This window comes from Bombus terrestris, chromosome 13 (assembly GCF_910591885.1).
Source record: "Bombus terrestris chromosome 13, iyBomTerr1.2, whole genome shotgun sequence".
Taxonomy (NCBI): domain Eukaryota; kingdom Metazoa; phylum Arthropoda; class Insecta; order Hymenoptera; family Apidae; genus Bombus; species Bombus terrestris.
The window spans coordinates 7,768,343-7,784,812 of record NC_063281.1 but is presented as its reverse complement, the minus strand read 5'-3'; the positions used below and the strand labels follow the sequence as shown (position 1 = coordinate 7,784,812).

Sequence of the window (16,470 nt, the reverse complement as noted above, 5' to 3'; positions counted from 1 at the left end):
GAATTTATGCTATCCTCTTCTTCTCTCTTCCAGTACGTCGCGCCAATTTAACGCTAATCCTCGTCGCTCGTGTCACGCTACAGTAATTCGCGTGCTCACGGTTAACGTAGTATCTGTCGCGGTCGGTTATCCGCGGGATCGAGCGCGAGGAAAGTCGAAGTTCACGCTTCAGTCCATCTAGATCGAGAAATTCGCGTGACGCGTGCAATCGCGGCTTTCGTACTGGATTTCCAGAAATCCTTGTCACGTAACGCGACAGTCATCTTAAGGGACATACGCGGTCCCAAGAACCTTCTCTCTACACGGAGAATCCGGCACAGCGAAAATATATCTTCCGGTATGTTCGTGATCGAAATTCTAACAGGCGGGTTCAAACAGAAACAGCAAAGCGTCCGGTAGACTGTCATCTACGGTGAAAGTTTTTCTCGTGGGAATATTTGGGGATAATCGATAGACGATGGTATTTTTACGATCTCCAAGTGAATCGAATGGCGAAAAGAAAACGATACGCGTGTATGTTTTTGTTTCGAGAAGATCGATCTCTCGTGGTCTCTGAATTCCACGATAATAAAGACTGGAATCGAAGATGAATAAATGGGGGCACACAGCCCAGCTTTTAGAGTGCTGTTTCAGAGTGCTCTTCTAGAGAGGCTTTAGGACACGCCGACACTCATGGATACGCCATTAGCTTGGAGTACGTGGTCTCGCCGATGCGATGGTTTCCGCCTGTGTGAGGATTCTAGTGGACATTCGCGCATGGTATATAGGTTTTACTAGAGTTTATTCCCCTGCTTTATAGCGAGAAATATGAACAGCGTTCTTAACCATTTGACGAAGTTATAAAACTTCTTAGATTGTCGTTATCATACTGATGGTTTCATCATTTCTTATCCAATTGCATTTTCCTAAGAGAAATATATTTTGTTTGATAAAGTGAGAGGTATAAATATTGAGATACAAAAAGCCAAAGATCGCAGCAAGTTTAAAAATTAATTTTAGAAGTATCTGAGAAGTTTCTGTTCTTTCCATTTAAAAGATTCTACCAAGTATATTTCTTATTTTTCCAGATGTACTGAAATATTTTACAAATAAAATTACATAATGAACATTGTTACGAAATAATGACTAAATGTTTTAAATTGAAAGGAGAAAAACGAGAATTCTTTTTTAAAATAGCGAATATACGACGTTCGCAAGTTTTCATGTAACTATCTTCAACGTTCAATCTTACGATCCATTTTCTCCTCTCCTTGCTCTCGATTTCAAGCGACAAACCAAACGACCCACGTCACCGTACCAATATCCATCAAGATCATTCGGCGAAGGACACCAGGTAGACCCTCTTCGAAGCTCTACTAGCACGATGTCATTTGAATTCAATTCGTACCCGCTTTATCTCGGCGACGTATCTCTCGAGAGCATAAATCATTTTTATTCGTTTCTTGGCGATTCTATTCGCGAAGGGAGAAGAAACCAGCCACTTCGTCGGTACCGTCTAATCTACCTTTGACCAACAGATGGAACGCATTTAATACCCGCGCGCAAACGCGAAACATGCCGCGAACGACCAGCCTGTTGCTCTTGATCGAGATCAGAGGATTATTGCGAAGACTCTTTCACCGCTTGGACGAACGGAGAATCTAAATGGCGTCGGGGCCACGCCGAGCTCCAATACGAAAACGAAACGACGCGGTAAATCATTGGGGTGAATATTTGCGAAGCAGAGATAAGAGTCGAGTAGAAGCTGCGATGATACTGATACCTTTATCCTTAACTTCGTCTATGGTATAAGATCACCAAGGGAAAATGGAAGAATTCGTATTTTTCATGTTTTACAAGGGGAACGACAACTTTGAAGTTCCATACGTTGCTGATCAATCTTTTTGTTTTTGTTCGAGTTTGACTACATACGCTACAGTGGCTGGAAAAAAGTATTTGAACATTTATCAAAGAAAGCTTTTACGAGCATATCGTATGCGTCATATGTAACATTTTCAACTCCCTTTTAATCATTAAGTAACGTCAAAAGCTGAAAATTAAGAAATATAGAAGTGTCATGTTTTTCCTGTGTGCTTGTTATATGTATAGTTCGTATCTCAGATAAAATTTAATGAATTTTTAGTAAGGTTCGAGGAAACTAGCTTGTATTACTACTAATGTTTTTATGCATCAATCGATTTCCACCTAAGGGACAGACCACCCAGGATTGTTTCGAAGAAGCCTGTCCTAAGGGTAGATTTAGGGTTTTCGAGTGGTTCGATGGAACTGGTCGTTACCCACGTCGCCTGAGGACACCATCTTCTTCGAAGTTGCTATGCGCAGCTTCTATGGCCGCTGGCCATCGAATTAGCAACATATACAGAAATTCTAATTTTCTGAATAGGATACTATATATCATGGATGGCAAATTGTTCTTCTCGAGTTATTAGATGTATTGTTAAACACATTGTAGATTTTTCAAACTGCTTTCAAATTTTGCTAATATAATCACGATAGTGGTATTTCATTACAGTGTTAATTACATTAAAAAATATTTTATATAGTACGTACAATATAAAAGTTTGCTATAGTAAGGATTCAAATATTTTTATGTACACGATACACGGTATAAATCAACGTCGTTTTTTTTGTATCAGTCGGTACTTCGTGAAAATATTATTGACACCACGTGGCAATATATAGTAATATATATCGCTCATAACTCTTCGATCATACACGCGGGCATGAATCGCGTTTAAAACGTCCCGTGGCTAAAAGCGTTCGCGTTTCGAGCCAAAAAACAATTGATGCACGACCATCGTCGCTGTCTGATTGTGAGCCGAGTGCATTCAACATCGTTCGATAAGAATCGAGACACAATAAAGTTTCGCTCGATCGATCCACGTCCTTGGCTCTGATCGTCGTGTTCTCGCCACGATGCACGCGGATGCAAAAGGAAACGGTGAGAGCCGAGTCGCAATAACAGACGACGAGCAGAAACGTAATCGTTGCGTGGACGTATCATTTGGCGCAATAAATCCGCGCGAATCGTGAGCGACTATTGGCCGACGGCGACACCAGCTATCCTTTGGACAGTCTGCAGTCGCAGCTGCAGCTTGTGCACGTGTTAAGTGTTCTGTCGTAGATCTCTACGTGCTTACCACGACGATTAACTTGATCTATACCCTTCTGCTAGGATATCGAATCGATAGAAACTAACGCTGTGTCATTTCCCACGTACACTTCTAAATTAATGGCAGAAAATCGTACGAAAATTTTGTTGTAAAACAGCTGAAACAGTATTACGATTCTCGAGATCTCTACAGTGCCTTCTTGATAATCGAATTAGGACTTTATCCTTCATTTTTAGGAAATGTTCGAAGATTCGGTAAAAGGCGCCAGTCGAATCCATTTACGGGATCCTGAACTCCTATTATCCGAACGAGGAATCAGAGCTATTCTTTTCAGAGCTATTCGAACTATTCTTTCTCGCATACGGATATACAAATTTCTCACTTAATTTCCTTCACGCACTGAAATTTGAACATATGTCACATTTACGTATCACCCAATAGCAAGAGCAAAGAGTAAGACTTTCTATTAAAAATTTAGAAATGGTTCACCAAATTAGCAAGCTATAGAACAGAATTCAAAATCTCATCTATGACTGATTGTAAATTGTATCTGGTAAATTGTAACTAATTGTAAATGAAATTGCACGTATCAAGTATCAGAACATCAATACATACGTACATTCTAGAGCTACTAAAGTCTCGATATTTCACAAGAGGTCCAGCTTCCTCGCCGAAGACACGGAGAAGAGAGGTCATCGTGATATCAGCGTATGATTTGCGAGACGCACCATTAAATCGGGTTAATAGAGGAAGCGATAAACCGTATCTTCTCTCGTAGAGCATAGAAGCGGGACAGAGAATTTACCAAGCGCACGAGTCGGAAGTGGTCGAGAGAACGATCGTTTCCACGAGCTCTGACCGCCATAAACAATCGCGCTTAAACATCGTGCGCTAGTGCACTCGTTGCACCTCGCTAAGTAAACGATGGAATTAACGACTCGAATGACGATGGCTGGTGAAGCGCGGCGAGCGATGAGCATCGCCTAACGACCGCGATCTAATTTCATATCGCACTCTTTAATGCCACTGACACGCACATTTCACGCACGCCCGACAATCGTCGCTGATTAAGAAACGCGTACGCAAAAACATTTTTTCTGGCAGCGCTGAAAGATGCCATCATTTCGTGGAATAGCTAAATAATTTGACCAGATAGACGTTTATTTTCAACGAGATAGTATATAATAAAGACTCTCCACAGATATAGCTGCTTATGGAAGTATTCGAACAGTTGAGAAACAGATTATTTTATAAATGCTCTGAAACACTTCACTCGGAACTCTATTTATGGTTTAGGAAAATCTCAATAATGTAAGATAATATTGAGAAATTCGTTGCCATAAAACAGTATACGAAAATGTTTTTTCTAAAAATATAGCTAATAACCATGATAGATGATGTAAGATCTTTGCACGCTATTATATTTCAAAGAAATAGAAATTCGATAGAAAATTCATTGGAGTCTCGTCAAAAGTAGCGTTGAACTAAGCATCGTAGAAACATTGCGATTTATGATGAAGTGTCAATATTTCATTGATAGATAATCACGAAGAAGCTCGTAATATAATAGGAATCTTACGTAACGTAATGCGTCTCGAAATGATTCTCAAACATAGCTACATATCTGGCTACATATCTAGCTACATCCTCGGCTACATGTCTATCTAGAGACCAACAATCATCAATTTCACGCTTTAAAACAGCGTAAAAGTTTCTTGCAATTACTTTTTAATCTATCCATCGATCAGGAATTACTGAAACGACTCGAATTCCACTTCCTCGATGCTTTTACTCGACAGTGTACATTCCACGTGAGAATTTCAGTTTTCTGTTTCGTTTCACGCCATTCAATGAACGTACACGTACGTATCTTTACGACATTCTAGAGATCGTATACGAGTGTTCAAAGGCTAGAATACCTCTGGCTACGGTGTTAAAAACGAAATATATATATCGAGGTAGTCTGATATTATAGATTTCACCGAAGAATCGTTTCGTCTCGCTGTTTCTGTCTCTCTTCGACCAACCCCTGCTTCTTTCGCTTATTTCCAAGTGCACACGTATTGTATTAATAAGCTTGCAACCAGAGGATCGTGCGGCTACGTTGCCTCGTCGAGGTGAATATGGTAATTAGATTCTCGCGCGGAGACGTCATCGCTTTAGCCGGTTCTCCCTTCTTCCTCCTTTCTCCCTCGCCGGGTCTCCTTCTTTATTTTATTTCCTCCCTTCCGCTCGCGCCCTCCTTGCCCGCCATTCACAGGCCCATGCAGATTACTCTCGCCGTCTTATGGTAGTAAAATTCGCCATTGGCCGGTTTCCGACGGTTTCTATTCATACGGTCGGCACGGACCGTCATTATCTTCGGCGGAGAAAGAATCGAGCCGTAGAGGGTCCACCAAAGAGGAAGAGAGCGTAACCGGGTAAAAAGGTAAGACGAGGATGGTACGAGCGGCGTTGCACGCGTGCAAAACAGAGAAAGAGAAAGAGAAAGGGAGACGCGTACGGACGAATTACTCGTTTGACGGCCTTATAGAGATTCATGAGACGCCGATGGGAAGTGGGCAACGATCCAGACGGAATATACCTTCTTCGGGTACGATGACAAAAATGCCAACGAGGCGGGGGCGTGGTAGCTGCAGGGAAACGCGTGCTACTCTCTTTCACCAGGATTTTGTGTGCACTTGGACATGTACAATTTCTTCTTTCAAAATAAAACATTATTCCGGGAATTAAGGGATCTATCGATCGTTATTTCAAATAGGACAACAATAATAAGAATTTGATGTCAATTTGATGTCAATAATTGCTCGCGGAATTTCAGTTCTATTAGTCAAAGTACACACGATGCTAACGGCGTTGATGATCGCTGACGTAATAGATGAGATATGATAACTTCACCTTTGATCGCGGTCAGGATTCCAAGAAGCCAGCTCGGATGAGAGAAAAATCGACGAGCCTAAGGAGATGCCCGAAGAAGATCAAGTTTCACCAACGATCCACGGAAAAAGCGAATTCTCCGCAGTGAGATGTTGCCGGCGACGAGAGAAGAAACGCGTGTTCCGTTCACCGGGAGCACAGAAACGGCACTGTACGTTGCAAATGCTGCACGATGCTGATCGCCACCACTACCACCGCCGTCATCGCGATCAGCATCAACCACCACCACCGGCTACGTCATACTATCGTTCGCCAGCACACCAGTAACCGGGATATCGTCATCATCATTGGAGGCAGGCCTCGTTTCTTCCTACGCAAGAGGCTGCCATGGCGAAGTCTCTTTCTGCCTCCACATTCGATAGTGAATAAACACGCGTACACACTCTGTATACTGCGAGGAATATATATGTGTGTACGTGTGTGTCACAATTGGTTTGGTTAAGGAGCGCAGTATGGTGTCTATGCTCTTCCGTGTACTTACTTCGTTTTTAGCGAAACAAGTTGAGCTAATTGGCGGTTGGAAATGTCTTTTGATGGGGTTATTGTTAGCGCGTTTGGCTTGTAAGCAGACCTTAATGTGTTTCTTTGCTGTCATTTGCTTCTTTCTGGCAGCCTGACGCTGTCAAATTGTATCGAAATTGTAATAGAACCTTTTAAATCCCTGTAACACAAGTTTTCTAAATATTATTCTATAGTCCTCTGTGAAGATCTTCCTCGTAATATCTTCTATAAACTTTTCTATAAATTTCTCGTGAATTTTTTTGTATCTATGAGAAAGGTTCGAGAAATCGTTATTTTTACTGTAAATTCTAAAAAAATTGACGACAATATGCGTTTCGTTACATTCCCTATAATTCTTCATATCCGTTCTCTATCAATCCTCTTTGTAAATTGTTAGCCCGTAAAAATTCTTACTTTTACGTTATAATAAGTTACCAGGGACTAATATCAGAGTGTAATTCACCACACTGTAAATCGGTAATTATCAACAATAGAAGAAGTACTATCGAATTACAAAAAGAGTTTGTCTGATCAGCGATCTTCCTATTCTACTTATTTCACGTCTCTCTATATTATGAATCATTGGACTTTGCATTTCAGGTGCTACAAATCTTAGTTCATCTTCTCTATAGCAGAATAAAAGTAATATTCAATTCGAAAAAAGAGTTTGTCTGATCAGTGACCTTCCTATTCTACTTATTCCACGTCTTTCCTTATTCCACATTGCGTGCCTTCGACTTTGCATTCTATTTGCTAAAAAAAAACTCAGTCCATTTTCTCCAACGTGATCGAGACGCACGTAATTTCTGCTTCTCTACGAGGCATCGTATTCACGTGGTTCCTGACCTGCGTAAGCGTGTGTGAGGCCAACCGCGTGCACTCTTTGAGCGGGTATTGCGTGTTCACGGAGGCCCCTCTACTCATTCGACTGGCCTCCAGTCGCCAGTCCTTCTACGGCAACACTCAGCTCTGTACAGCTCGGCTTCGTCGTTGTCCTCGTAGTGGTCGATCGTTCGAGTCGATATTTCGTGCGTGCACGCACAGACCGAGATGTTGTCTGCTCCGAGTAAACGGTACTCACCGCGTGCTCGTGCCACTAAATTCGGTACTTTGCTTTCAACATCGGCCAACATGATGACATAATCTGTCTTTAGAATCTTCAATCAGGCTACTTAGAGTCAAACGCAACCCGCGTACACGCGCGCTTTCTTGTTTAGTTCCTCGAGTTTATGCTTCGCGTGTTTTCGTTCCTCGAACCGTATTCCACATTCTTATTCCTTCTTCTTTAATCATTTTCAGAATCATAATTTACGGAAACAACGTTCTTTGTAGATTTCTCGTACAGATTTTATCATACAGATATATCGTAATTGGTGTTCAATTTCTCGAACAATGGATTGCTTATCTCATACAAATTTATTTCTCGCGAGAAGATGACAAAGAAGATAAACTATAAAAAATTACGATTCTAGCGTTACTTTCGCTGTTTTTTAATTTACGAAGGTGGTCTGTATGGCTTGCGTGCGGCTCGTATAATGATAGACCAAATTTAACGTATCTACAATAAATTGCATCTAATTAACTGTGATGAAAAGAAAATGTGTTCCGAGAAAGAAAAATTCGCCTGAACTGCGGACGATTACTCGAATAACCATTATTCTTCGTTACGCATCAAGAAACTAATCCTGACTCCGATTGTGTCCAATCATTCTTCCCCCTCTGAATCAATCAGAATCGTCAAAACGAAGGGCAATTCAACGAGTCAATGGCAATTATCATCAAATCTCCGCAGACACGTTTCTTTCTCTGTATCCACGTATCTCGTTACGTAGCTACATGGTGTTTTAATCGAGATCCGAGCGATTCGTTGCAAGGAGAGACCAGTAGCTGGGCGGCGCAAATGAATGGCTGGCAATTAATAATTCATCATCCAGCGGCGCGATTGAACGCGTTGAAAGGCCACGCACACGCGTACTTACGTACAGGTAAGAACGAGTACTCTACCGGGCACGCTTGCAAAAGGACACGTGCCATAACGCGTATTACGCATCTATGCAGGCTCGCTCGTACGAGCTGCAAGAGCATGCGTGCTCGATCGCAGCACGCGATGACTACTAATTTTCAGGATGCGTTCTTTACAATGTGTTTTAACACCGGAGTCAACCGCTTGTTATTTACAGATCATTTTGTAAGTGTTCGCGGAATGTTGCAAGGTTTAATGATTAAACTTCGTCGTTATATTCTGTGGATATAATCAAGCAAAAAATGTTATATAAACATCGATCGTTTGAAGCTTTATTAAAATATTATAATAAAAATACGAAATATGAGGGGAAAGACAAGAAGAAGGAGTAGATTTAGAATCAATATAATCTAATGAACCAATCTAATATACATGTTCGATACAACTTTGAAGAAACAGAAGAAGAACTTGCCGGAGAATTTGAAATTTCAAATTCAAAAATCTTAAATTTTGCGCGCAGAGGGAGAAAAGTTAAAAAGATCGCAGCATTCTTACTCGGAGATTCCAGATTCCGATTTTTCGACAACATGATATCATTCCTCGGCGCGCGACAACGAATTCAAAAGAAAATCAAGAGAATCTGGAAGATACCAAACAATTTCTGCATAGTTTTAATAAAAATTAATAAAATCGATAAAATGGAAATATTTGCAAGGGGATGATGAAATCAAACAACGATTCGTTGCCTCGGTCGTGTTTTATCGTTATACCTGATCCTTTAGATAGCACGTAATTCGATCATTGATCGCGGCAATAAAATACGCGTGCCATAAACTATAAACTACTTATGTAAGCCTCAGGTCGGTATCAAGTATGTCAGCGTACATTCACAAGAATCATACGTGACATTCGTAATGATTACTAATCGCACTGATCCACGCACGTGTAACAGAATACAATTCGTCGAACAGATCTGTGTTAAATAAGCAGAGAGGAGCTGGAACTCCGGTAGCCTAATAATAACGTAGTCAGAGCAGAGGTCAGGCTGTATAATGGGCTCATATGTCATGCGTAATTTACATAAATGCAGTGCACGAGGTAACTAGATCGTAGACGGGCATCGTCATTGCATGACGTTCTGTCAGACTTATAAATCAGCTTGCTTGAATTTCTAGCTTCGCTCTATTAAAGGAACAAAAGATATCGTCGTACTTTGTATTCTTGACATTTTAAGACGTTTATCCTGCCCACTGTTTATTAAGAATGATAGAAGCTTTAAAAGATTCCATTTTGTTCATAAAATTACTCTCTTTAATTTCTTCCTTCGTTTACTTTTATACTGGTATATTTTACAGATAAAAGGATCTCTAAGTATCCCTCAAGGAATACTTCGGAAAATCTTAATTCCAAACTTAGATCCCATTTTCTTCGCGGAAATATTCTCTTTAATTTCTTCACTCGCCACTTTTTATTCTGCAATATATCGTTGAAAGATTTGTAAAACTTCTTCGGGGAAAACTTAAGAAAATTATTCGCTCTTAATATCGGACTTCATTTTATCCATGCGATCTCTCTATTCATAATTCATCATTCATCAAATCTTCTCCAAGCAAAAATAATTAGAAATATTCAAGCGAGCATAACTCTTCCCAGTTCTCAATTTTATTCTCTTCTTGAGATTATCCTTCGTATTTTCTCCATTCATCATCTTTTATACTGAAACATCCTGTAAGAAAGTTTGGAAAGCCAGACGAAAGATTACGGAAAATCTTCAAACGAAAATAATTATTTCTTCTTAATCTTCAACTTCATTTCGTTCACGGAATCTTTTCATTCATCACTTTTCACATTGAAGTATTTCTCAAAAATATTTTCAAGCCTTCTCCAAGTAGAAGATAAGACAAATTTTCAAATAACTATAAGTATTTCTTCCTGGTTTAATATTTAAAGTAATTTCTGCTTTTCCAAAGACTCCAATAAGAGCCATTAATCAAGCTATTCGCGATAAGCGCAAGGTGCGCCAATCTCGATAGCATTCATTCCAACATTTCCTCGACTCGATTCAACGGCTCGGCTCGATCGAATGATCGAATGATCGAAAATCGTAAACCTACCGGTGCGTGATTCATCACCGGTAAATCCAGATTGGTGGTGTTTGTCTGAGCAACAGCAGCCCAGGCTCGTCCGAGCGTATCGTGGCTATTTCTACTGTCAGCCAGTGACGAGGACAGAACGAAAAGTTGGTCAGTTAGCGTTGGCAAGTGGTAAGTGGTATTCCTAGGTAGCCAATCTGGGACAAGGACGCGTACACGATTTGTGCGTAAGGTGAGGCGACGCATAATGCGTGCTCCATACATACACCAGATTCATGGAAAGACGAAACTGTGGGAACCGGGATCCGATCGTTCGTCACTCCTGCGAGCGAATCTAACTGCGATAATCCTGCTAAACCGACACGACGATAGGTCGCGTGAAGCCAGATCTCATCTTCGTTATTGTAAATTTATCAATTTTTCTCCAAGTTTCACAATAGGCAATCTTTCCTAGTGCGTAATTTTCTAAGCGAGAAAAGGAGAGAGAGAGAGAAAGAGAGAGAATTTGAATCTACCTGAGATTATAAACGATAGAAATATCAAATAATAATTTGTGTAGTTGGATTGCAAAAGATGTCTGTGTAGTACAAGTCATAGACTACTTAAAAAGGATTAAACGAAAGGAAGAATCGAAATAAGTTAATGGAACGTGGAACACGATGGAATACACGCTATAAAAATCAGATATTGTAAAATTGTTGGCTTATGAAATATGTCGATATAGTTAAAGACATAAACTACTTAAAAATAGATTCAAGTGAAAATTTATGTGAGGTCATAAGCGATAGAAACTTTGTAGCGCAGTAATCTAAATACAGATTTTCCGATTATGAAATATCCCTAAATAGTTAGGGACATGGGCTACTTAAAAATAGATAAAGTAAAGAAATATTGAAACGTGTTGATGGAACATGAAACGAGCGCGAAAGACAAGCGAGATGCAAAATTCTGACTCGTAAAAAGCTTCTGTATAAAAGAGACGTAAACCGAGCCGACTGTTCTTTAATTTTCCGTAACGTAACGATTCCGAACAAATGCCTCCGTTCAATGGGGAATTATTTTTAACTCGCGACAGACGAGAAACAAACCGCGTGCACCGTATGCTGACTCTCAAAAATCGTTTTCACGGCACGACCTCAGCCTTTTGTTCGGTTCGCTGTCGAAGAAATTGTGTGGCTCAACGAGAGAAGAGAAAACGTTCGAAAGACTGGATCAGAAGAGATGGGAAGAGAAGGGGTTGAGAGCAGGGAAAACAGAGACAACAGAACCATTGTCTTGTCGCTCTTGGTCGTACGTCTTCCTGCTGTTACGTCACCATTGTTTACTCCAACCCCAAGCAACTCCCTCGTGCACTTTTTATTTCGTCATTTCGATACCCATTGTGCAAACGATTCGCCCTTTTATGGCAAACCTTAACGGGCCCCTGGCTGTGGTGCGGCCCTGTCAAACACATCGATCAATTGTCTTTTTTACCGAGCTAGTCGGCTACCAAGTAAAATAAATCGCCATCCCTTATGTAATCTCACTTAGAAATTCCAAGCGTACAAGTTTCATTTATTAAACCATTAAGAACCAAGCAATAACTTAGCTTACAAGAAATTGCAGATTTTAGTTGGAAGAGATAAACAATATGAAATTCTGTTTTATAATTACAATATTATACAGTAGAATTTGATAATGTAAATTAAATGAAAATTGTTGTCAATAGAATAGTGCATTAACGTAACACTGGTCTTCAATTAGTTAAAAGATATGGCGCTGTAATTAAAGAAGAAAAGAGTGAACAGGGAGAATGAGAATTAAATGAGAAAGAAGAGATATGTAATGATTCATTAAAATGATTCCAAGCAGGTTTTCAACCTACAAATATAGGTTTTTGATTATTGCTTCATTCAGCAAATTTAGCGGCTATCTTTTTCACAAATCATTTACGTACTCTTTTACGATAATTTATTTGAGAAGTTACAGGTTGTTGATTACATTTAATCTTATACCGAAAATTAGATATCCTTCTAAAGAATCTATTCGCCAAATATAAGAACAAGAAAATAATTTTTCCAAAGAAACTCTACTCGATTATCTTTCACAAGGTTCCTATAAAAATAATCCTTAAATTGTGAGTCACCAACGACTAAGAATTAATATATCCAACAAACCGTATAACGTACGAGGTTCATGATATGGCTGTGGCCTCGATGCAAGGCAAAGGTCAGGACTGCATCGTCGAGCGTGCAACAACAAATTGAAAGGGACCTCACGAGAGACAACCCGAAGGAGAGATCGTTTCTTTGAAAGCATCGATATCGCTTGAACCCGCGTAAATGGTCAAACGACGCTGGACTAGAAATCGGCGAAGAAAGCGGCATAATTATGACATTCCGCTTGACAATATCCATGTCCATTGCCGGCGTTTGAACGCCGGTGAAATCTTTCGCTCCGCGGACGGAAGTTGTGCACATTCGTGGTCACTTCCATCTACGGTACCTTTTTCCAAAGATTACAAACGGCCTTTCCGAGAACGGCCTTTCTACTGGTCCGTGTTGTTTCTTGGAGCGAGAGTAGCAGTGACAAGCTGATTTACCAATTTTGGATAAGAAGTCTCTATTCTGTCCGCGCTTTTCTCCTCGTGCGTGCACTGTGTATGGATTCCATTGAAATAAACGAGCGCATTACTCAACTGTCGATGGAGAGATACATGGGGTGGGTTTTAATACGCGAATGTTAGACTAGGAAGTTATGGTTATCGAATATTTGTATTTTTCAGTGGAATTAACAAAGCGCAAAATTTGTATCGACGAAATGAAAGTAAAAGAAAGGTATATCATTCAAAGAGAAAGTAAAAAAGATCATTAAAATCCTGAAAAACGAATTATTTCATAGGCATTATATTTCCATGAAAAATTACGAATTAGTTATTTTGTCTATTCTGATATATTTGATATTAAAGCCTATACTAAAATAAGCAAAATTTGCACCTTTGTAATTAACTAAAATAAGCTAAGTATCCTAAGAAAGTACGTAAATGTATTCGACACAGAAAGCAATAAATTGAATATCGAAATCTACAAAAACTACTCTTTTTATTCGACTAACCAGCTAATAATTTGTAATATTAAAAACAAGTTTGTTTTTTCACTTACGAAATACGTGCTCCGATTGCCAAAACTTTCCCACTGCGTCGTATATTTACCACGTACTTGACAATCGCGTTCTAATCTCACGTCGAAACTGCGATCGAATTGCACCGATAGATGGTGGATACATAGGTGGAAAGGAACCGAGCACCAAGAAGGTTGCAATAATATCAACAAAATCACGCGTACAATTGGCTGCTGGAAAATCAGAGACCGCTCGGAGGTTGCTGCCTCCACGTAGAATCGCGCGAAAACTATTAAGCTTCGTCTCGTCCCGACGCGTCTCGACGCCAAGAATAAACCGACACCCTCCCCACCATCGAAACCACCTTCTACGTTCTTCACATTTCCTTCACTCTTCAAGAATTAACTTCTGAGATGCTTGTTGCTCTTCCTACTCAGCTTTTGTAATTGAAAATGGTTTCACTCAATATTGAGGTTCATTATTGCACCGAACAATTGACTGTTTAAATACTTTAGCGACCTTCGCGAAATACATGATTGCAACATCTTGTAGCTTTTATATTTAGATTTATTCTAAACTTTATCGGTGTATTCATAATAGTTGGATCTCATTATAACGCCGAGGAAATGCCAATGTATTTCGTAACATGTATATAATGCACGATATATTCACAAAAGGTATCTGTAAGTGTCACAATATTTTCGTGAAAAGTTGTGAGAATCGTTCATTCTACGTTTCTCGTTCGTTTCTATTTTTCTCTTATACTCGTTGAAAGTTTATCGCGAGGAAATAGTCGCAGGGACAAGTGCTTTTCTATAAATTCGTGGTAAACTGTTCGAGCGAAAGAAATTTAACGACCGTTTCGTTTCTCGTATATTCCTTGAAAAAGGCAGAATTGAGAGGATAGGATATGGCGAGGAAATGATCTTGAGTTAGGCTAGAAATGTCCCGATGTTGAATAAAAGCCTAGAAAGTAACGAGATAGTAAAACGAGGAAATATTCTGAATTAAAATCGTTCAATTAATGGCAAGTATAGTATGATAGTAATGTTCTATATTAATACATCAATTAGCTGCATCAAGGATAGTGAGATCATACTTAATACAGTCATAATTTATTAATCATTTAATTATATAGTGCTTCGTTGGTATTAGACAAATAATATGTTGCATTATTGGCAACGTACGAAACCTACGAGTCAAAATTTGCGATCATTGTATGATCATTATATGTAAATATACGGCAATGTTCTTCAATGACAATCTGCTATTCCAAGTTTAATTATTATTTATCAGGATTTATGGAAAGAGTGGTGACAATGGATGTTTCATGGAAATTCAGAATCCAATTTTTCTAAGTCTTTTGTTTTTCTGCGACTATTAAAGTATCTACTCTATTACTCTATTCTATTAACAACTGCGCTTTGGTTGATTAAATAAATGTGGACGCTGCTCGATCTATGATCAACCGATTACCGTTAGTGGATCTTTTCCTTCGAAATCGCTCCTTGCGACCATTAAATTACTTCGCAGTATTTCATTCCAGATTAGTGATGAAAATTAATATCTATGACTCTACGAGTTTCCCTTTAACAACGGGTTAACAGGGTAGAGAGACAGAGAGCTACGAAAATATCTTTATTTCGAGAAAGAAATTTGACCAATAAAAGAAGAGTTTCAGACACACAGAAGCTCCGTGGAGGGCACTAGGCAAGGCGATTCAATAATAAAAGGTATTGCAAGACATCAAAGACGAAATTCCAGCGATAAAAGTAACTGTGTGATGATATAAAAATGGGAAGAGTCTAGAGGTAAAAAGATCGGTAGATGTGCAGTAAAAGAAATTTAAGCAATATGGATTAGTTCAAGGGCACTAGAAAAGGAGTACCAAATGAAAAAATAGCGCGAGAGAAAAAATTTCAACGGTGAAAGAACACCAAAAAAAAAAAAGGAAAATGCAGGAATTATAAATAGACTAAACGGATAGTAAAAGAGAAGATTTAAATATAAAAAATTAGTTTAAAAAAATGAGTCAACAGAAATTTCAAGAGTAAAAAAGCAAGCTAAAATAAATATTAGAACTCTTTAGAAAGTACTTAAAATTGCTAGAAAACTGTGCAAATATTTCTAACATATAGAGCTTGGTATTTGACCGCAGGCTACTATAATATCTTAATCGAATCTCTCTAACTGTTTGATTCTTTTGGTATTATTAAGAAATTCAAACAGATTACGATAAGGCTGAAAGGAATGAATAAGAATGGCTGGAGATAAGGGATCAACGAGAACGGAAATGAAAGGGGACAAACGTAATAATCGCCCGCGGTGCGAAAAACACTGCTCCAAAGAGCACGGTTATTTTCTGCCGGTGCCACTTGATTCAAGGGGCGTGCTCTTAATTTTAGATTTCCACGTTGCCATAAGACTCGATCTCGCTTTACTCCCTTGCCCTGTTTTCCCACTCCATCGTGGAACAAAGCCGATAGAGCAGATGTATTGTAATAAAGTTCCTTATCCCGCTACCAAGGGCATCTCAACAAAATGAACTGTATCTAATCTTCATAAATGTTTTAATCGAACAGAAAAGCTGTTTGTGCTTTCAAACACCATAGGATGATGTTTAAAAAGATAACGTATATCAAAATAATAAAATAAAATAATTATAAATCTGGTCCAAGTGTATTAAATTTTGTAATGTATAGTACATTCACGCGACTACAAGAAATTGATACTATGAAGATGAAATGTATACACAATTTTGATT

At 39.1% G+C, this 16,470-nt stretch overlaps 1 protein-coding gene across 19 annotated transcripts in view; it reads right to left on the bottom strand.

Moving 5' to 3' along the window:
* LOC100644032 (tensin-1) overlaps positions 1-16,470 on the bottom strand; it is a 180,520-nt gene that overhangs the window by 18,103 nt on the left and 145,947 nt on the right. The window lies entirely within an intron of this gene.